Source organism: Pseudorca crassidens, chromosome 17 (assembly GCF_039906515.1).
Source record: "Pseudorca crassidens isolate mPseCra1 chromosome 17, mPseCra1.hap1, whole genome shotgun sequence".
NCBI lineage: Eukaryota > Metazoa > Chordata > Mammalia > Artiodactyla > Delphinidae > Pseudorca > Pseudorca crassidens.
This window is the reverse complement of record NC_090312.1, coordinates 3,259,474-3,282,624: the sequence shown is the minus strand read 5'-3', so window position 1 is coordinate 3,282,624 and position 23,151 is coordinate 3,259,474. Positions and strand designations below refer to the sequence as shown.

The window sequence follows — 23,151 nt, the reverse complement described above, 5'->3', positions numbered from 1 at the left end:
GGGCGTGGGACAGGGACCCAGGGGGCATGCAGGCACCTTTCCTGGGCTCTGAAAGCCTTCCCTTTATAGCTTCCCACCCTTACTCTGTCTTGAGGGCCCCAAGACAGATGGCCCCACTGAGGACATCAGTGCTCTGCTCTGCCAGAAAAGGGAAGGAGGGCAGCTTTGAGAAGAAGAAAAGGAAGGCGTGAGTGGAGTAAGGACGCCTGCGCTCAGGGTGTCACCACGCCCAGGGGACCGAAGGGACACACAAAACCAGATTCGCTGCTCATGACATGGTGCCGTGAAGCAATCTTACAGCAGGCAAACTGTTTTCTTTAAGGAAGCTATTTCATACAAAGGCTGGTGTTGTTAACTATATAATACCTAAAGCCATGAAAATGCTCTCTTCTGAAGCACCTAATGTAAAAACACATGCCCAAGCGAAATGACAACAGCCTGAAGCAATGCAAGGAGGACTAGCTGCTGCTTCCCGAAAGCACTGGCAGCTGCGTGTTCCTAAGGGCCTCCTCTTGAGCTGCCGAAAAGTGTGGAGAAGTTTGCGTTGTGACCTGTTCCGGCGTCTGCTCTTCAAAGAAACCAGACGACCTCCGAAGACAGGTTTCACCCTGGAGCCTGCCGCAGGGCCTGCCGGGCTGTCACTGAAAACGATCTGGTTATGATTCGCAGGTGCACTGAGACAAGTGAAACTACAACTGTTCCAATCAACAACTTCCCCTACTGTCCTGTTTCTAATTTAAGGGTAACTCGTGCCAAAGCACGTGACTTCCTACCATTTGCTGTGTCACCTCATCAGAAAGTTAACTGCAGAATAATTTTTTTTTTTTTTTTTTTTTTTTGCGGTACGTGGGCCTCTCACTGCTGTGGCCTCTCCCACTGCGGAGCACAGGCTCCGGACGCGCAGGCTCAGCGGCCATGGCTCACGGGCCCAGCCGCTCCGTGGCATGTGGGATCCTCCCGGACCAGGGCACGAACGCGTGTCCCCTGCATCAGCGGCGGACTCTCAACCACTGCGCCACCAGGGGAGCCCCCAGACTAATTTTTGACAGGCAATCCCAGCTTCAGTTACAGTGAAGAGGCTACATGACAATCACAATACTCTGTGTGAATGCGGTAATGAAGGTCAGTGACCCACACGTGCTGGAAAATGGACGAAGGGGGGTTAACGCACGTTTGTTCCCTTCACGGGCCCGCACGTGCAGGCGTGCGTGCAGCCTTCCAGGCACGGGAGACAGGCGGCGCAGGCTGCGCGGTGCCTGGTGGCTTTGTGCACGCACCATTTAAACCAGGCATCTCTACCCTCGGAAAATCCACTACAACTGCTAGTATCTTCATAAGACATCGCCAACTATTAGCCTCAGCTGAGCCCATCTGACTTTCCTAACTTTCTGCAGCACACAACACTAATCTAGGTCGACACAGAAGCCGGGGAAACCGGACCAACGACACCTGCATACCACACAGAAGACCAGCTTTTGGACCAAGAGTTAAAAAGGTATAACATCAAATCAAGCAAGGTCAAAGTACCCTTGATAAGAAAGAAAAAACATTCTGGTAAATTTGTTTATAAAGTTATTTCCTCTCGGGACTTCCCTGGTGGTCCGGTGGTTAAGAATCTGCCTACCAAGGCAGGGGACGTGGGTTCGATCCCCGGTCAGGGAACTAAGATCCCACATGCCGCGGGACAACTAAGCCCGTGTGCCACAACTACTGAGCCTGCGCTCTAGAGCGCATGAGCCACCACAACTACTGAGCCCACGTGCTACAACTACTGAAACCCGCATGCCTAGAGCCTGTGCTCCTCAACGAGAAGCCACCATGATGAGAAGCCCCCGCTCGCTGCAACTAGAGAAAGCCCACACGCAGCAACAACGCAGCCAAAAATAAATAAATAAATAAATTTACATTTTAAACAAACAAAAAAGGATGGGCCAAAGACCTGAACAGACACCTCACCAAAGGGGACACGGAGATGGCAGATAAGCACCTGAAAAGATGCTGCATATCATCTGACATCAGGGAAATGCAAATTAAAACAATGAGATACCACTCTACGCCTATTAGAATGGCCAAAGTCCAGAGCGCTGACACCACCGAACGCTGGCGAGTCTGTGGAGCAACAGGAACCCTCGTTCACTGCTGGTGGGAACGCAACATGGTGCAGCCACTTTGGAAGACAGTTTGGTAGCTTCTTCCAAAACTAAACACACTCTTACCATGCGATCCAGCCATCGTGCTCCTTGGTATTTGCCCAAAGGAGCTGAAAACTTAGGTCCACACAAAAACCTGCACATGGATGTTTACAGCAGCTTTATTCATAATGCCCAAAACTTGGAAACAACCAAGATGTCCTGCAGTAGGTGAATCAATAAATACATCAATGAAACAGTATCCAGCACTAAAAAGAAATGAGCCATCAAACCATGAAAAGCCATGGAGAAGCCTTAAACGCACATTACTAAGTGACAGAAGCCAACCTGAGAAAGCCACACGCTAGAGGATTCCGACTACATGACATTCTGGAAAAGGCAAAACTACGGAAACAGTAAAAGGACCAGTGGTTGCCACCCGCCGTGTGTGTGGCATGAGGGTGGAAAGAATGAGCACAGATGTTTAGGGCAGTGAAACCACCACTATCTGATGGCAGATACACGGCACTGCACGTGCGCCCAAACCCAGGAACGTACCACCAAGAGCGACCTCAACGTCAGCTCTGGGCTCTCGAGGATTAGGACGTGTGGATGGAGGATCGACCATTTACCAAACACACCACGCTGGCGGGGGAAGCTGGTAATGGGGGAGGCTGTGTGTGTCTGAGGATGGGGGTTTACAGGAGGAACTCTGTGCTTTATGCTAAATTTTGCTGTGGACCTAAAACTGTTCTAAAAAATAAAGTTTATTTTTTTTAAATGTTGTGTCCTTACATTAGAAAAACAGAAGACACAGTCAAAAACATCTGACCAGAAAGGCATGAAGAGGTGGTCGTGCCATGACTTGGGGACCCTTTCTCACACCTGAAACTATCCAGTTGCGAATTGACCTGCCTCAGGTATTATGTGTGTCACTTTCCTGTGATCACTCACTCAAATGTGCCTCTAGTCTAGCGTATTTGGGCTAAAGAATTATAAAATTAACATAGACTTTAACTAGACATGTTTAACACACAGCCCAACATCCATGTGGATTAGTGTGTGCTCTGGCCTGAACGTCTGTGTCCCCCTCAGATACGCACGTTGAAACCCTACCCTCCAAGGTGATGGCTTAGGAGGCGGGGCCTCCAGGAGGTGACCGGGTTATGAGGGCAGAGCCCCGTGAATGAGATCAGTGCTCTTATGAGACCCCAGAGACATCTATGAACCAGGAAGCAGGCCCCCCCAAGACAGACCTCCCCCGCCTACGGTACTCTGTTACGGTAGCCAAATGGACTGAGACACTGAATCTGTCTGAAACAAGTGGATCCCTGGGTTCCACCTGGGCCCACCGAGACAGAACTCTGCGGAAGGGCCCAAGAGCCCGTAGGCCAACTCGCTCCAAGTGTGAGCCACTGGCTGCAGGCACACCGGCGGCCATGCCCCCTTGGCTCTCGAGGGTCCCGGCCGGCCAGCGCACTGCCCCTCTAGATAGAAATGACCAAAAGCTGATCTACGACTTACCTCTTCATAACCCAGCCTTTGAGCGTTCTGTGTCACGAGACCTAGTCAAGGACACTTCAGAAACCGAACGTGACGCCCGCCAGACCTGACGCCCCTTTTGACTTGTGCTCCTTTCCATCTGTCTGCTGTGAAGTCGGGGTGGGGGGGACGAGGAGGGATGTGACTGTGTGTGTTCTTGTGCGTGCATATGTGTGTCTGTCAAATATTCGGAGTATTAAGAGACTGAATGGAAAGAAATCTGGAAAGGGGCCCCAGGGCGCCAGGGGATGAAACTACTGCTACACCGTAACAAGTCAGTCTAATTAAAGTGCCTCCCAAGGGATGAGTAGCCCGCAATGAGCAGAGACAGCCGAGGCCTGGGCACTGCAGGCATCCAGCTCGCTTCTCCTGGGCTTCTCTTCTGTTGACTACACAGCCCAGCCCTGCACCCTGATCCCTCCCCAGACAGTGCCCGGTCTCTTCAACCAGAGGGCACCCTGCAAGGCGGCTCTCGGCACACGCCACACCCACTGTGAGCTCTCAGAGCCGTGGACTCAGCCCCTCTTGTGTGTCTGCAGGACAGACAGTCCCGGCTGTCAAGGTCCTGGCTGCGCGGCACCCTTGGAGGTGGCCTGGGCCCTCTCTTTGCCTTCAGGAGCCATCAGACCCGGGGGGCACCCAACACCAGCATCCCAACCTTTCTCCCACCCTGGCACCCCGGGGAAGGGAGAAGGCGCTCCCTGCAGGAGGTAAGTGCGCCTGGGCCGCCCATCCACGGGCCAACCGAGGAGCAGCTTGGGTCACTCTGGGTGGGCACAGGCACCCGGATGGCTTTATAATAATGAATTCGCAAGCACAGAAGGCAGAGGACCAGGCTAAGCATGATTACTCCGTTCAAAAAAGAAAAACCAACTTTTAGAAATCCCTCCCCCTTTAGAGACGAGAGCAGGATAATCGCAGAGCTCGAGGAAAATCCATTGCTCTTTTGAATAGGAAGCAGAAGCCAACGTGTCAATGCCAATGAATAGTAGAGATCGTTCTTTATGCGCCTCTAAACTGGCACCCTGCGATTTAAGTAAACTTTCAAAATACACACTCCACTTCAGAACTACTTGTTAAAGTCACCCCCACCCCACCCCAGACAGATCACAGCATCTCACAATGTCCCGCCTATGTGGGATTCTTCAGGAATCACTGTCTTCAATGAGGCAAGAGCAGTGGCTCTCACTGTTGGGGTTTACATGTGGCGCACCCCAAACCCTCGCCGTCCTGCCTGTCGGGGTTCCCGGTGCCCTGTGTGGAGCCAACACATCTAACACGTCTAAGCAGACTCGTGCCCGAGCAGCTGGGAGGCCAGCGCTGGCCCTGCCTCCTCAGAGGTAATCTGTAGGCATCAAAAGGGCTTCCGCCAGCCCTGGGCTTCCTGGTCCCCAGCACGGCAGGAGGACCACCTCTGATTCCCCCACCCCGGCCAACATCTGTGACCCCAGAGAGCAGGATGGGAGGCAGGGGCTCAGATGGACCTAAAGGACAAGTGAGGTCACATCTAAACCAGAGGGGAAGAGCCTCGGCCCACGGTGCTCCCTGCAGAGGGTCTGGCAGGCACGCCCGAGCCCATCCGTGTGCGCCCAGCACGCTGGGTGAACTGGGCCAGCTGCGCACCCACAGCGGTGAAGCGCACCAGGGGCAGAGCCCTCCTGGAAGGGTACCAAGAGGCCCCTGAGAACAATGACCCTCCAGTTGCGAAGCAACCGGCCAAGGGCAGGGCGCTGATGGAAAGGACGCCAGGCAGCTTGGCTCTCTCCACTCCCAGGGCCTTGGGTTTTCTCTGACAGCACACCCAACTCCAGAAGCCCCCTTTTCATCCAAAAAGGGAACATCAGAATTGCCAACAGAGCCACGAACTCCTACCAAGAATTCCTAGGACCTCCAGGGACAGGGCACAGCTGCAGGTCCCGCACGGTTGCAGTCCTGCCCAGACATGGAGGACTGCATCATCTCTTAGGAAAGGAACCTACAGCAGGACGAGGGGGTGAGTGGCGTGGAGCTCATGACAAGCACCAGGGAGCCAGCGCCCCCCTTCCTGACTCCAGTCCAGAAGGAGCAAGGAAGGCTCGGCTCTCCTCCACCGGAGGACCTCGGGGGAGCCCCGGTCAGCTCCGATGCCAGGTGTGTGGGAGCCCCCTGCCCGCCCCCCGCCAGCACAGAGAGCACCATACAGGACTCCGTGCTGCCCCTGCCCTTCTGCCCCGGGGACAGGGCGGCTGCCGCTCCGGACCATCTAAAAGCAGTGTCAGGTTAAAATAAGCAGAAAAGCACGTGGAAGCAAACTCGGCAAACTCTAGTGACAGCTTACATGACAGAAGACACGTTTAATATTGGACCCTATCAAAGCACATACTATCTATCCTGCTTCCTAAAATCGAGAGGGCACGGCATGAGGACGGAACTCCAGCACGCTCCCGAACAGAACATCCGTCCTCACCTTCCACTAAAGCAAACTGTTCCCGGCACGCGAAGGAAAGCGAGGCCTAGCATCCGACACCCAGAAAGCTCATGTGGGAGGAAATTGCACTGAAACAAGGACACACTGCTTTGTCCCCAAAGGAAACATTCTCTGCAACAGTTACCTTCTTAGGAAAACACAGAAAGACCCGCTCACCTAACTTTTCACCTCTGACCTTTACATGGTTTTCCTTCATTTGCACAATCAGGTGAGTAGGAGGGTTTTTGTTTTCTAATTAAAAAGCTGCCAGAGGTTTTTTTTCTTCCCCTTCTTCTGAATGCTTCTAGCATCAATTTGCTAGTTTAAGCTGCTGGGGTCAGAGTGAAGCTTTGGCTACCATGGAAACAGCAGCATGCTTTTCAACGGGGCGTTTCCTGGAAGCCCAGCTAGCCTAGGAAAACTGAGCTCCAGGGTCCACCTAAAATGCCAGACTTCGCATTACTTCATCTAAGGCGCAGGGCCAGGTACCAATAAACGCAGGTTCTGTCATCCACGATATGGAAGAGACAGGCAAGCTGCCTACTCCTGACAACCAAATGGTACTTTTAAAAAATGAAAAGAAAGATTCCTCACGTTACATACATATAATCAAAAACAAGGAATTCCCTGGCAGTCCAGTGGTTAGGACTCAGCACTTTCACGGCCGTGGGCCCGGGTTCAATCCCTGCTCGGGGAACTAAGATCCCACAAGCCTCACGGCACGGCCAAAACGAAAAGGAAAAAGAATAGACCTCAAAGACGGGTAGAATTAAGGGATACCGCTAAAGACTGCCGAGATGTAATGAACCCTTCTGATGGTACTTACGCGGGATATCAAATCAAAGCAGTTTCCAGACTCTCCGTGTACCTAAGGCAAAAAAGGACGCGGTGCTACAAGAGGAGAACTGGAGACAACTCAACTGTCTAACAATATGGGATTATGTGAATTACGGTCCATGTGTCAGGTAAACACAAAATGTCAATGTTTTTCAAAAGAGGAAGTACGAAATATATTTGAGGAATGTTCAAATCAAAACTAGTTTTTTTTTTGAAAGGTAACATTTTGGTGAATGAAGGGAACATACACAGCTTTAGTTTGGGGTTAAATTCATTCTTACTCTCTGAGACCATAAAAACAAACAACAGGGGCTTCCCTGGTGGTGCAGTGGTTAAGAATCCGCCTGCCAATGCAGGGGACACGGGTTCGAGCCCTGGTCCGGGAAGATCCCACATGCCGCAGAGCAACTAAGCCCATGCGCCACAACTACCGAGCCTGAGCTCTAGAGCCCGCGAGCCACAACTACTGAGACCGCGTGCCACAATTACTGAAGTCCATGCGCCTAGAGCCCATGCTCCGCAACGAGAAGCCACTGCAATGAGAAGCCCGCACACCGCAATGAAGAATAGCCCCACCTCGTCGCAACTAGAGGAAGCCTGTGCACAGCAACAAAGACCCACTGCAGCCAAAGATAAATAAAAATAAAATAAATTAAAACAACACCACCACCACCACCACCACCCAGCATTCTGCAGTCACCGCCCCGACCCTTGCACACCTGAATGTGGCTGAAGGTCAGGACTCCACACAGAGGGGATGAGCCATGCCTGCACCATTTACAGGACAGACTGGCACTGCTGAGCTACCAAGAACGTGGTCTAAAGCCACACTGCAGACCTTGTGAAGTCTCTACACCCTTCAAAAACCCTCCCACCAACTCATGGTTACCTACAGTCGGTTTTACCCAGAGGGAGGCGCGGTCCAAGGACATTCCCCATCGGGGAGCCCCTGTGCTGGGCCTCAGGCCCACTGCAGGCAGGGGACAGGGGAAGCCAAGGCAGTGGCTTCCTCGGCCCAGCTCAGGGAACCGGCTGGAGCGCACAGGACAGCTGCCACGAAGGGCGAGGGGGCAGGAGGGAGCTTCCCGAATGGTGCCAATCAGACTGCAAGCTCACGGAATCGGTCCTCCCCTCTACAGAGAGGGGTAACCCCCTCACCTGCGAGGCCCCCGATGTTCTGTGAGGAAGAAACCCAGTTTGGTACCTGAATCCCCCTGCTGCCTGGAAAGGTCAGCTATTCAGAACCAGTGCTTTCCTGGGACCCCGGAAGCTGAAGTGCTCAAAGTAAGCAGTACTATCACCTGTGCAATTAATCATGACAGTCCTGGCTCCATCAAAAATGACTTCTGGGGCTTCCCTGGTGGTGCAGTGGTTGAGAGTCCGCCTGCCGATGCAGGGGACACGGGTTCGTGCCCCGGTCCGGGAGGATCCCACATGCCGTGGAGCAACTAGGCCCGTGAGCCACAACTACTGAGCCTGCGCGTCTGGAGCCTGTGCTCCGCAACAAGAGAGGCCGCGACAGTGAGAGGCCCGCGCACCGCGATGAAGAGTGGCCCCCGTTCGCCACAACTAGAGAAAGCCCTCGCACAGAAACGAAGACCCAACACAGTCAAAAATAAATTAATTAATTAATAAACTCCTACTCCCAAGGTCTTCTTTAAAAAAAAAACTGCAGTGCTTTCAGTATGCATAAAAAGCCTTAAGATGTAAACGCCCTTTGATCCTGCAATTCTGCTCTTTGGAACTCTCTGGAAAGCAAAGCCCTGTACAGGGATGCTGATTACACCACCGAGAAACCTGCAAGTGTCCAAAAAAGACCTGGTCACATAAAGTAAGGCAGATCCTGACACAAAATCCACATTGTGGGATTACCTGTTGACATGGAAACGTGCTGAAAATTAGGTAGAAAAAAGCAGATTATAGCCCTTTTGGCTCTCGGAGCAGCAAGCACCACGGCAGTCAGAAAGAACAAGCGCCTCACAAAAGGCGGTCAAGAGGGAGCCGAGAAGACAGCGGCTGGCCCATTTTCTGAGAAAGATTAGTGTGATGTGAAAGCACCAGCTATGTTCAATATAAGAAATACTGGGAAAACACGAGTCACGAGAACTCACGGAACCAAAATCACATCTGATGGCCTCAAGGGTCGTGTGCTTGCAGTGAGCCTTGCTGATCTGCAGAATGATGAAGTTGCATTTAGAAAACCAAGCTTATTACTGAGGATGTTCAGGGCAAAAACTCCCTGACTAATTCCCAGGGCATGGATCTTACTATCTTACCCGTAACAAAACGTGCTCCACGGTCAAAAAATGGCGGACCATGATTGAACCTCATGTTGATGTCAAGACTACCGATGGTTATTTGCTTCGTCTATTCTGTGTGGGTTTTACTAAAAAAAGCAACAATCAGATTCAGAAGACCTCTTATGCCCGGCACCAGCAGGTCCACCAGATCCGCAAGATGATGATGGAAATCGTGACCCGAGAGGTGCAGACAAATGACTTGAAAGAGGTGGTCGATAAACGGATTCCAGACAGCATTGAAAAAGACATAGAAAAGGCCTGCCAATCTATTTATCCACTCCATCAAGTCTTTGTTAGGAAAGTAAAACTCTAAAGAAGCCCAAGTTTGAATTGGGAAAACTCATGGGGCCACATGGTGAAGGTAGTAGTTCTGGAAAAGCTACTGGGGATGAGACAGGTGCTAAAGTTGAACGAGCTGTTGGATATGAGCCACCAGTCCAAGAATCTGTTTAAAAATCAGACTTTTGGGCTTCCCTGGTGGTGCAGTGGTTGAGAGTCCGCCTGACGATGCGGTAGACACGGGTTCGTGCCCGGGTCTGGGAAGACCCCACGTGCCGCGGAGCAGCTGGGCCCGTGAGCCATGGCCGCCGAGCCTGCGCGTCTGGACCCTGTGCTCCGCAATGGGAGAGAGGCCAGCGTACCGCAAAAAAAAAAAAAAAAAAAAACAGACTTTCAATGGTGACAAATAAAAGACCTTACTTGTGGGGGGCGGGGGGGGGGAAGAAGCAGGTTATAAGTCAAGTACACATTATGGTCCCGTTAAGTTTTTTTTTTTAAGGCATGGATGCAGAGGTATTCTGAGTGATTCATCATTTTATCTCTCTATCTATCTACACTTATTGCTTCTGTAGAACCCCAAATTATTTTTTAATTTAAAAAAAGGTAACAGATTTTTCCGGTTGCCCCATCCAAACATCACATAAGACCTTGATATGTGGAATGATATTCAGGAGTGTTCTACAACGAAGATGAATCTCAGATGGCCTAGACAGTGCAGAGAGAGGTTTGCAACGCCACGCAGCCTGAGAGGGTTGGATGGGAGAGGAGGGGCAGGGGTGGCAGGTTTGAAAAGCCACCTGTGGACTCACTGAGCTGCTGGCAGGTCCACGGAAAGCTGGTACGGACTCGAAACTGATCACCAAGAAGCATCTCAGAAGCTTTCCCCAATCTGACACCAGCAATAAAGTGACTCAAGATTGTTCTATAACCGCACCCAGGAACACAGCAGATCCCTCCCAAACATTCTGGTACATGGAGGCTATTCCCCCCTCCTGTGTCCCTGGCCAGACCCTTCACTCGGTGGCTACTCCAGCTTCCAATCTCAACCACGGGGCTTTTCATTCGCTAACACCTATAGCCCCTCTTGGAGCTCAGATTTATCTCTGCTTTATTTAGCCTTCTCCCCACTGGACCGACGTCAGACACCCGCCCCTAGCTGCACCACCGCCTACTTTGTTCATCACAGATTCGCCCACAATGCACTGCACTCAGGGGTACTCATGGTCAGCCTCGACTACCAGCAAGGAGTCAGGGTCAACTCTTTTCTCTCCAGGCCAAGAGTGGCTGGCAAGACAGAAAAGCCCTGCAGCAAGGTCTGAAACAGGTCCACTTTGGATTGAGGAGCTCTACTTCTTGTCCAGGGGTTACAAAGCATCTTCCCCTGCCTGCAGCCCAGAGGGCACCAGACTCCCCAGGCCCAAGGCTGCAAACACCAACAAGCCCCTTTTCTTTCTCATTCATTAACCATGGGTGCTGACACCCCAGGACTAAGCACTGCCCTCCATCTAGGGGCTGCCTCCTGCCGGAGCTGAGAACACAGCCAACACACAGCAGTGGGGGCTTCCCCGGTGGCACCGTGGTTAGTAACCCGCCTGCCAATGCAGGGGATACGGGTTCGAGCCCTGGTCCAGGAAGATCCCACATGCTGTGGAACAACCAAGCCCGCGCACCACAGGACTGAGCCTGCACTCTAGAGCCCTCGCACCACAACTCCTGAGCCTGTGTGCCACAACTCCTGAGCCCGCGTGCTCCAACTACTGAAGACCGCATGCCTAGAGCCCGTGCTCCACAACAAGAGAAGCCACCGCAATGAGAAGCCCACGCACCACAACAAAGAGTAGCCCCCACTCGCCGCAACTAGAGAAAGCCCGCGCACAGCAAAGAAGACCCAATGCAGCCAAGAATAAACAAATGAATAAATAAATTTATTTTTAAAAAAACAGAAAAGAACACAGCAGCGGGAAATAGAGTCTGAGCCCGAAAGGAGGCCCAGAATTCCCAGGCACCTGCCATCCAGGTGAGCGCCAGCACCGGTGCAAGGGCTAGATGGTTCCAAGCACACCTAACACAATCAGGGCCAGAAGTACATATGCTGCCTTCTGCAAAACGATACCCCACACCACACAGTGCAAATCGACACAGGGGCTGCCAAATGTGGCTACAAGTGCTTCCTTCTACCGTTCCGGGGGACGAGCAAGCTCCACCAGGCTCCCCCCGACCTGGGTGCCTGATGCTGGCACAATCCAGTGGTGACTGGGATGCAAATATGGTCAGGAAGCCACAGGTAAGACCATAAATACAAAGAATGACCACCGATAGTGCCCGAAGAGTGATACCTTCCCACTAAGCTGGACACAAGTTCATGACGGGGGCTTCCCTGGTGGCGCAGTGGTGGAGAGTCCGCCTGCTGATGCAGGGGACGCGGGTTCGTGCCCCGGTCTGGGAAGATCCCACATTCCGCGGAGCGGCTAGGCCCGTGAGCCATGGCCGCTGAGCCTGCGTCCGTCCGGAGCCTGTGCTCCGCAATGGGAGAGGCCACAGCAGTGAGAGGCCCGCGTACCGCAAAAAAAAAAGAAAAGTTTATGAGAGGGAAGCACAGGAGTATTTAAAACCTGGGGAAATAGTAAAAATCGAGCCTCCCTGGGCACAACGGACTCCTCAAGTACATACACACACTGTATCTAGCTATGCAAAGGCCACGTGACAGCACGACCTGAACATGTACTGCAGTCACTGCATGTGCCTGTGAGACGAGAGGGGCCAAAACAGAGTAGATCTTACCTCTACTGAGAACGAAAGCTAATGCTCTTCAGTCACCGCTTTTTAAACACAGCACTCACTTCCCATCCACGAATCAGTTACGCTGCACCCTGGACTCCCACACACACACCCCCCTCCCTCAGGCCAGCCCAGCAGAGCATCCTCATACCAGAACCTGTGTTTCAACCTCTAGAAACAGGAGTTAAATTTAAGAACACACAGCACTAACCACAGGACCTTACTGCTTACGATGACTTTCCAGATGTATTAAACATAAACGCAAGGCACGTGCTTCCTCATTGTAAATAAGCTTGTCTTCCTATCCGGATTTCTTCTGTGTATATGTGTTCTACCAATTAACTACTTTTGCAGTTTTAATCCTACTTTATCTCTTCTACTTTGTTTTGTGTAAAAGGGGAAAAATGAAAAGCTGGAATCCCTCCATAGGTAAATAAATAGATAGATAGATAGGTAGATTGGTTGATTTAAGAGGTACAGAGTTTCCACTGGGGGAGAAGGAAAAGTTCAGGAGACGTATAGTGCTTGAGAGACACCTAGAAGGTGAGCTGGAGAGTTATGTGAGCAAGAAATCACATTTTCCCCTGTAGAAGCTCCATGCATCCCCCAAACGATTCGGCCAGCCATCAGTGGTTTAAACGTGGATGCTGAACCCACAGGGACGCCGGGGCATGGGCAGGGATGAACCCGTGTGACCGCGGGGAGGCAGCAGGAAGACCCAGGACACACACTGCCTCCCGACCCCCCTCAGGCCACGGCAGCTCCGTGTGCAGCTCAGGGGGTGAGTCAGGAGGGAGGGACAGAGGCAGACAGAATGACAAGAGACAAAAGAGGAACAGCGAGTCGCCTGACCAGGAGGAAGTGCTCGGTGCTGACTGAGGCCTCCGCAGGGCAGGGCACCACGGGCGGCACCTCTGGTCCCCAGGGCAGCCCACCTGAGTCCCCTCTGCCCACACCGGCCCGGCCCCGCGCCCTCACCGGGCTCCCAGCCCCCAGTAACTACGTTTTAAACTCCCTTCCGGACCTCCGTCTCCAGACTTTATCCACCCACCCCCCCCCACCAGCCACGCTCGAGTCCCCACGTCTGTCCCTGTGCCCAAGCTGCAGGACCCACTTCCGGACTCACCTCTGCTCGCTTGAGCCTGCACCCAACACTCGCTCCTGGACCACCGGGCGGGGGCGTGGATATGGGCCCCCTGGCACCGTCCTGTCCCCAGGAAGCACCCCGCCTCCAGTCCACCCAGTCCAGAGTCGAGCGGGGCTGCCAGGTAGGGGAAACGGGCTCTGGAGAAGACCCAGAAGTGGTTCCTTTTACTGACAAATAACACCCTCAGGAAAGCTCTTTATTTAAGTTCACTCTCAGTGTGCTTTCCTTTAGACCTGAAACCTGGTGACCACTCACAAATAATACCGCCTACTGCACATTCTTGTTATTTATATCACTCTTCCTTCCCTGCGTGCTGTCAGGTCTTTGAAGACTGCATGGCGAGGCCAGTATTCCCATTGGAAGGAGGCACCTCCACTTTTAAAGGGACAATTCATAAAAAGTGAGGGCTCCGAGTACGAAAGTCCACATTCCTAAAAAGCCTGCCAATCATAAAATGAGTAACACCCGAATGTATTACAAAACCAGCTCCCCTGTGCCAGGTCTCCCCTCTCCCAGTGCACGCCAGTAACAAACAAAAAACACAAGGATAAAGACCTCTTTACAAGAAGAGCCAACACTATTCCATCTGTTAACAAAAACTAACTGTTGCGTTAAAGGTTGCAAGTTCAAACACAATCTGGCCATTGTAGGCAGTGCCTCAGTTTATCAATGTAACAATGACTCTCTTTCAAAGATTGATAAAGCTCTCAGAAAATAACTCGCCCTCCAGCATTTTTAAGATACTTCGCAGGATAAATATTAGCTTGGGACTAGCCTACATGAGAAGTGAAAGCTGCCAAAGAAGCAGGTTTACAAAGAAAAAAAGAAGGAACAGCAGTAACCGGACGGGAGCAAAAGCCACCGTGCCCTGGGCCCCGGGCCCCGCGCCCCTGCTTCCCTTCCTGGGCCCCTGACAGGTACTCTGTCTGCAAACCACCCTGGCAGGGAAAATGGAGTTAATTAAAAGGAGAGATTTTAAGATGACCGTTGGGGTGAAAGTGAACAAGGAGCGTTCCAGCTTAACTGTGATTTAAACTTAATTTCTTGACAGACAGGTAGGTCGCCTGGGTGGCCATATGCAAGCAGCCAGGGGAGGGCGGGCTAACACGACGCCCAGGGATCCCTGTCGGTCAGCACCCCCGTGGCCAAGTCGGGTGGGCGCGCGGCACAGCTCTGCGGCCAATTCCCACGACTGGCTCCAGAAGTTACTGACCCTGACTTCCCCCGGGGGCCCTGTGAGCTTAAAACTCAGCAGGAACTGGATGCAAACTCACAACGGCGGCCACAGCACAGGGGACGAAGGCATCACCAGGGGACGCGAAAGGCTCCCCCGAAGCAGGTGGCTCAGGGAGTGGCTGCAAAAGGGGTGGGACAGAAGACTCAGCCGGGGTCCCACAGACCTGGACCCCCACATCCTGGCTCCTCAGATGCCATGCTCCCTCCGAGACAGAGCAGGGCAGCCTCAAGAGTCTCAGCATCCCACGAGTTAGCTCAAAACGCTCCGGAAACGAGCTGAGCTTCTGAACTCGACGGCAGGAAACGGTGCAGAGATGTGGATGCCAAGCCGCTGGTAACAGCTGTGACTCAGACATTCTGCCTGCAGATCCCACACCTGGAGGTGGCGGCCACACCAACACACAGTTTAGGGGATGCAATAATGCCACGATGCGTCATGCAGAATAATGCAGTGATGCGGAATAATGCTGCTGCTTCAGGGCTGTGAAGGAGGACGGGCACCTCTGATCACATTCGGAGAAGACTGTGCTGAAAACTCCCTGGCGAATGGAACCCTTTGTTCGGCTCCATTGCAGAGGATGCGCTGTTCAGGTACTTAGTCCTAAAGAACACAAACCACCAAAACAACCGGGAACCGGCTAACTGAGAATTTAAGTTTGGTTTGAATGGCCCAGAAGAATTAAAAAGTAATCTAATAATGACGATGCCGTCAGTTTTCTGAGGATTTTTACCCAGAATGGTCACTAGGAAAGATAAATATTTATTAGTAAAACAATTTAGGTTGAGGGTCCTACTCAGTTAGCAGAACCAAGTGCAGCCTCTCTCTGTCAAGGAAGGTCCCGAGCCGCTGACCCACAACCCTGCCTCCTGCACAGTACCTGCCCTACCACTAGGATGACCAGCAAGGAGGTGTGTAAACAGGTGCTGGAGAGTGGGAGAGCGGAAAGCAGGGCGGGCAACTGGACGTCTAGGTGAGGGTTTCCCTCTGACCCTCCCACCCCCACTTTCAGGTGCCTTGAGGGGAGGCGCCCTGGCCTAGACCACGCGGTATCCTGTGTCCGCGCTGCCTGCCCCCCAGCAGCCACCGGGCACGGGGCTTCCAGCAAGAGCAGGTGGGTTCGCTCCCTCCACCGTGACCCGCCCTTCCCCTCCATGGGGACACCCACGTGTGGACGGCACAGCCCAGCGGGCAGGCCTGGGAGGGGGTCAGGCGTGCTGTCCAGAGCCCCAAGGCAGACCGGGGGCGCGCAGGGCTGGGAGGGCAAGAGCTCGGAGTTCACCCAGGTGGGCCGTGGGGCTTCAAGGGGCCTGGAGCAAATGTGAGGACGGCCACGAAGCTCCTCTGGAAGCAGGACAAGAAGCCACAATCGTCGGGCTCCAGGTCAGAGACGGTGGCGGCTTGGAGGAGCCTGACATGGTGCAGCCCTTCCCCCACCCTCAAAGGAGAAACGGGGCCAGGAGGCCGGGGTGCCGGACGACAGCGACAGAGACACCAGCCCCTCCTGGCCTCCCAGGTGCCCCCATACCGGGGCCTCCTCAAAGTTCTGAAACCTGGCCGTCTGTCCTGAACGGAGCTGGAGGAGGGCTCTGTGAACTCGCAACAGCCCGATATGCATGCTCACCTGTCTCGACAAGAAGAATCTACAGGTGTGCCACATCCCATGCAACCTGTGACCAGTGACACAGTTCCCTTTAGCCTGTGGCCCCTCCTCCCTCCCTAGGCTGTACTGCCCCCACTGGGGGCATCACTCACTCCCCCCCACTCCCGCTGACTTTCCAGGCCCCTTGCTCCTCTGTCCCCAGCACAAGGCGTAGCCAGACTGAGGGGCACCTCGGACATTGTCTCGGCTCAGCCTTCCTGGGACCCCGCCCTCACATCTCCCCTCTGCTGTCCCTCTGCTCTCGCCTTCCTCGCCCTCCAGAGTGGCCAACTTCACCCCTCATCGCCCAAGGCCCAGGCTGCACGCAACAGACGACCTCCTTCCCTGTGGAGGCGGCTATGCCTTTGAGCCTGAGCAAGCGGCCGCAGGTCTGGGGCCTGCACTCGTCTCTTTCCCGCCTAAGGCTCCAGGGTTACTGTTTGTCTGGCCGCCTGGAAGTGGCACAAGCTGGATGAGGCCAGAATGAGAGGTGGCAGAACAGGGTCTGCACAAGTTCAGACGGCCTCCGCCCAGTCCAGCGGGGCGGGCCTGGTGCAGGGGACCTGGGTCCGGCTCCGCGTGGAACCAGCGCCGGGCGGCCAGCAGGCGTTTCTGGCCAGGCTGCAGGTACAGGGGATCATCGGTAAACCACCCAACCACCTGAGCTCTGCTCCTTTACAGCTTGCTACATCCGAACTCCACAACCTCACCACCAAACGACCCTGCACGTCCTGAGCTGTATGCAGAGCCTTCTGGGGGGGGCCAAGGGTGGCGAGCCTAGGACCCCCAAGGACGTCAAGGGCCTCTACGCTGAGAAAAGCTGGGGGCACTTGGCGCTTCTCCCCGTGGGGAGCCAGCAGCAGCCCCTCCAAGCAGGCCGGTGTCTAAGGTCACAGGAGCTGCCCCCGCCCCCAAGTTCTGGGCTTCCCCCCACCCCCACCCCCCGCTTCCCGTCCAGTGCCCAGGGACACACGGGAGACGCAGGCAGCATGGAACACAAACAAGGAAGCCTACAAGGTCTCAGCTTCTCCAGAAATCCCAGGTCAACGTTGCTCCCAACTCTTCCTACACTTTTAGGGGGACCCCGGGGCCACGGGACAAAGGGCAGCAAAGGGGCTTCAGTCCCCTCACCGCACAGCTATAGGGATTCTTCCATGACGACCGCTCCGTAGCTTAAAGGCACAGAAGAGGGAGGGCCACGCAGACCCGGACTTGCCCCCCAGTCGAGACCCGAGATGCCGAGCAGTTCCAACCCCGACGGCTACATGAAGTCAGGGTGCAGGCGGACGGTGCCTGGTGGTCCAGCACCACAGTCCGTGCCAGCCACGCGCACGTCTACACGAGGCAGAGCCTCCGCTGTACACGTCACACACGTGCTGCATGGACCCTGTGCCCGTTACCAAGGTTGAGTGAGTCAGCCGTGGGACGTCTGTGTGGTCTTCACAGCACAGCCTTGCCTTAACAAGGGCTGAGGTCACACTGCTTCCCCGGCTTTTGACAGCAGCTATATAAGCACTTGCTGTACCCTGAGATTCAGGGATGACAGTGACCTTCTGCAGTTCAATCGTGTTGAGGTTTGTGATCTGCGAAGATCCCAGGAGAGCTCGCAGTCACAGGGGGAGCTGAGAGGCACGCAGCACGGGCCCCAACGAGGCCGGCTGGCCGCAGCGACAAGAGGGGCAGGTGCTGGCTTTAGAGGCGAGCGGAGGGGCCCAGCAGGCGCCAGCCAGCTCACGGCATACCCCATCATCCCGGGATGGAAAGTTGGCCAGGGCTGGTGAGGACGTCTGGTGTCTATAAAAATATTCCTCCCGGGGGAGTCTCTGGAAACAGAGACTCCGAGATACTTTCATTCTTTTCCTTATTTGCCACTCTGAAAAATAAGCCGTTCTTCCTATTCTGAAATGGAATACGGGTCAAAACCTTCTACAGTGAATAGTGACCCGAAGAAAAAGGTCACCAGACCCAAAATATTTCCCGTTTGGCCAGTGGCCCAAAGTAACTCTACTCTGTTTATTTGGTCTCTCTCCTGGGGGATAAAAACCTAATCCAATATACCAAATTGGCCCCTGTCCGGCTCAGTTCTGCAAAGAGGCTGAGATGCAGAAAGCTTCTCGCTCCCTCTGGCGGGTCCTCCTGGACGCTGCCCCCTCCCCAGCCCAGGGACTCCTCTGTGTCCCCACGGGGCCTCACACGGGAGAAAGCAAGTGTCCACTCCGCCGTGTGTCTCCTGGGCGTTCACCCCACGCACCGGCCCCCAGCAAGGCCAACTCCGGAGAATGCGTGACTGGAAAGGCCTGAGAAGAACCAGAAACGGAGCTGAGTGGGGCTCAGGGTCAGCGCGGCTCCCCAGCAGGGTTCCTTCCACCGCCCAGGCCGGCTCCCTCCACCGCCCGCGTTTCACCGTCTCCAGCGAGGGAGAAGGAAGCGCGAGTCCCTGCCTTCACCCCGGGGCCTCGGCCCGAGAGCTTCTGCAACAGCAGCCGCTGGGACCACACCCGACACCCAAAATCTCAACAGGCCCTCCTGGGTCACGACCCCACTTATCACTCTGAGCTGAGGGCCACAGCCTCGCGCCACGGCCGGTCCCTGCCTGGGCTGCAATACCGGCAGTCACCCACAGCTGTTCAACCTTCACCTGAAGCATCGCTGAGTGCCCCCTCCAGGCTGACAGGCCCTGTGCTCAGCCCAGACCACAGCGTGTCCCATTTTTCCGCAGAGGGACCCAACTCAGAGGACTGGACACACACTCCCAGGGTATAAATCCCATCCGAGCAGCTGGTCTTTAAACTCCTGCGCGTCTGCATGTCCTGCGGTGCACATCTGTGCCCACGTTCACTGAAGGTGTTTCCCGAGGACCTGCACGCCCCCAGAAACAAGGCCAGCAAGGCGAGGGGGAAAGCGAGAGGCAGGGACAGGATGCACACTGAAGGCCCATGACAGAGGCTGGTACCAAACGCTCAAGAGACAGAGGAAGGAGCAACTGAACGCACAGGTTTGTACACACTTCCTGAGGCCCACCCGAGGGAGCCCAGGATGTGTGCAAACATGAGGGTGTTTAGTCTTCCCCAAACAGTCCCTGAAGACGCTCCATCAGGAGTTTTAGCAACGCTTCTAGAACCAGTGAGGGGGCTTTTCACCCTCTGACGTCAGTCCACAAGCAGGGAGTCCACAAGACACCGCTTCTCAGGACACATATGAGGGCTGTCAGCCGGAAGGGGCAGCGGGGAGGGAGGGTGTGAGGGGGTCACATGGAGGGAGGGCCGTGGGGGGCACTTCGGGCCCCCCTTCTGGGCATCTCCTGAGAGAGAGCTGCCTCAAAGGCACAAGGGAGACAGGCCTGGCTCCAGCCCTTTGGCAGCCCCTGGGCTAGGGCCCTAACACCTCCACCTGTGCCCCCTTCCCAGCCCCCGGCGAGGTGGGAGTCTGAGCTCACAGTCCCTCTGCTTCCAGCTCCCTGACAGAAAGATGGGACTTGGGAACAGACAAGGAGGAACAACGGTGGCTTACAGCAAATGCCCCTCTGTGCCCCCGGGAAGCTTCCCGGTGGGGAGCCCTGTGCGCTCACTGCAAACAGACCAAGGCAGAGTGAGGTACGAGCATGCAGGGCTACAGACATACCTTGCTGCATCTGGAAAAAACGCCTTTGAAGTACATTCTCTACCTAAGCCATCTTAAATCCTCTCCAGAGTAAGGCAAATATAAGCCCAATAAGTTACAGCTGAACAGCAAGCGCTTCCCCACTGAGGCCCAATGGACACAATAACCTGCATTAACCTGCCCCCGCCCTGGGCCCCTAACCCGCAGGAGGACTGCCCGTGTCTGCAGCCAGCCAGGAGACTCCCGCGGCCCCTCAGCCCCCTAACCCGCGGGAGGACTGCCCGTGTCTGCAGCCAGCCAGGAGGCGGCCCCTCAGCAGCAGCCCTCCCCCCACGCCGCTGTCGTCCACCTTGTGCACACCTGCCCCCAGCGAAACAAAAGTCACTGCCCTTTGCAAACTGCTCACACCTGCGTGCGGCCAGCCCCGCCGAGGTACCTTCCCCGCCAGCTGCAGGGGGCGGGGTGCTCCTCGTGATGCTGTAGGGCTCCGCCTGCAGTATCCATCACCCTACACTAAGAACGCCAGAACAGCAAAGCGGCAAACCAGGTCCCAAGACCACTGCCCGACCAAGGAAGCCACTGTCCTCTCCAGGCCGCAAGCACCGTCCCACCTCTCCCACTTCCACGAGCTCGGATCCCGCTTAAAACCACACGTGGAGAGCACTGCCATCACAGGAGAAAGGCCTGCTGGGGGGCAGGAAGCCTGTGATAGACAAGCTATAAACTCAGCACACCTCACTCTCCCCTCCAGACTAATTTTAACAGGGAGAAGTCATAACCACAGCTACAAACCTTCCCTTGGGGATACAGTTTACATCATGACTCAGCTGCCCTGACGGCCTGACAGGTGAGGTCACCTGGGTGTGTCATGGGTGTTTTCATGAGTGAGCTGCCATCAAACAGGGTCAGGCGAGCCGGGTGCGCACCTCGCCCGGGACCGCCCTCCCCAGCCTCCCTCCTCCAAGGCCCTCCAAGCCCCTGCGCCCCCTGACCACCCCAGGGCTGGCCCCCTTGTTAACCCTGCGTGGTGCATCCGGATTCCCAAATTCCTCCAAAGGAGCGTGGAACACTCCCAAGGCCAAGATGGCCGAGCTGGCTGAACAGCCAGCTACAGGCAGCTAACTACAAATAGGAAAATCAGGTATTTGGTTAAAGAGGTGTTTTTCTTTGGGGCATCTGATAAGTCTATCAAGAAAAGACTTCAGGCCGTAAAAGGCTCACTGCGCCACCTCCCATCACACCACCCTCCAAGGGCTGCAGCAGGTGCAGCTGGGCCAATGGCCGCTGGGCTGGGGGCTCAGACGGGCAGCAGCAGACCAGCACCCTAAGGGTTCCACTGGGGGGGCGAGCCATGGGCCCCTGGGCTCTTGTGCTGCCCCACCCCGTGCAGGCCCAGGCCCCTCCCAGCTCCCAGAATTCCAACCCTCCCAACCGGATCACAACTTGTGCGTACAGGCCGGCCACTCCCACGCCCCGACCCCAAGCTAGTCCCCCCCCACCCGGCACTGGGGAACCAGCTCCCACCCAGGGAACCAGAACCTCACTTCTGTTCACAGCCCGCCCTATTCCACAGCTGCTGCCAGGACACGGAGCCAAGCGTGCCGCACAGCCCAGCTGCCGGTCCCCCTGCTGGCCTCCTCCAGCACCACCTCCCTCCGCTCCCGCCCAGTTCGGCCCGACGTCCCTGCGCCCAGGAGTGCTGGCTCTGCCCCTGCACGAAGGCACACGCTCCAACACCCAACCCAGGAGTGGATGGCCCCCGGAAGGCCCGACTTCCCATGCGATCTCATCCCTTCCTCTCAGGAGCCGGCAAGTCTCTCCACAGATACTGGGTCTTCAACTGCTTCGTGCGGGTGCAACACTGCAGCTGAAACTCTGCAAGTACTTCCTAGGCGCCAATTACTATTGCAGATGTTTTCTATATGTGCACTCACTCCATCCTTGCAACAGTTCAACGTGGTGAATACTATTCTTAGCCCCAATTTACAGACGAGAAAACTGAGGCACTAGAGGTCACTTGTCCAGAAGGATGCTAAGTGGTGGGCACACAGGAACAGCAGCCCTGCCAGCGGTACCGCCTCCCAGTGCTCTTATGAGCCATCAACAGTGTTGCTAATGGGCTGGGAGAGACAGCAGGAATCAGAGGGGAGAGGCCAGAGCCCCATCCTGGTCTTGCTTCTTCGTGGGAATCCTCCTCCTCCAAATGAAGAGGTCAGGCAGGCAGCTGGACACGGGTGTCTAGAACCACGGCACACTTTGGAAACGTGGCGTGAAACGGCACAGAGAGGCTGCTGGGTGCGAGGTGGGGAGCCAGCGAGGGCTGTGCTTGCTCCTTTCAAGGAAGAAATTAAAACCTGGCCTGATCAAAAGTCTTAGTTTAGGGCTTCCCTGGTGGCGCAGTGGTTGGGAGTCCGCCTGCCGATGCAGGGGACACGGGTTTGTGCCCCGGTCCGGGAGGATCCCACATGCTGCGGAGCGGCTGGGCCCGTGAGCCATGGCCGCTGGGCCTGCAGGTCCAGAGCCTGTGCTCTGCAACGGGAGAGGCCACAGCAGTGAGAGGCCCGCGTACCGCAAAAAAAAAAAAAAAAAAAAAAAAAAAAGGTTTAAAACAACCTTTACTTCACCTTTCACACACAATAACAACCATTAGAGTGAAGCATAAAGTCACAAAGATGTGATTTGACTTGTGGCTTCCCATAATTCTAATCCTTAGGGCTGCAGATGGGGTAAGAGATTGCTGAGAATTATCAGGAACTGCTGTGCTTCCTTTTCTGGAGAGCATGCAGAGGTGATCTGATAAGCGGGTGGGACTCTGGGTTCTTCCCCACTTAGCGGAGGTGGGCTGGAAAGGATCACACGTCCTGTCTCAAGAAAAACTAACTGGCCCAGTGGCAGAGGCGGGGGCGGGGGGGTCCCGGGTGGCTCTGGGCTCTGCAGAGGGGGCCCGGAGGAGGCCGGTGCTGAAGGCCGGAGGAAACCCCAGGCCCCCCTGCTCTGCCAGGCAAACAGACTCAGGGCAAAGCAGGCCCAGGACACAGGGGCACCAAGGGGAGCCTGGCCCTGCAGCTTCAGACCTAAGAAACACGCTGTCCCTCAAGTTATCAATGAAAAGGAGCTGGTGGGGGACTGGAATCCTAGACATCCCCCCAAAGAACTTGAAATAAAATACACATTCCTGGTGGCACAGTGGTTAAGAATCTGCCTGCCAGTGCAGGGG

The 23,151-nt window shown here is 55.0% G+C and overlaps 1 protein-coding gene and 1 pseudogene across 4 annotated transcripts in view; one reads left to right on the top strand and one right to left on the bottom strand.

Annotated features, from left to right (window-relative positions):
- The window catches only part of SLC45A4 (solute carrier family 45 member 4), a 79,107-nt gene that overhangs the window by 43,367 nt on the left and 12,589 nt on the right, over positions 1 to 23,151 (bottom strand). The window lies entirely within an intron of this gene.
- On the top strand, positions 3,569 to 9,714 carry LOC137210706 (small ribosomal subunit protein eS1 pseudogene; annotated as a pseudogene).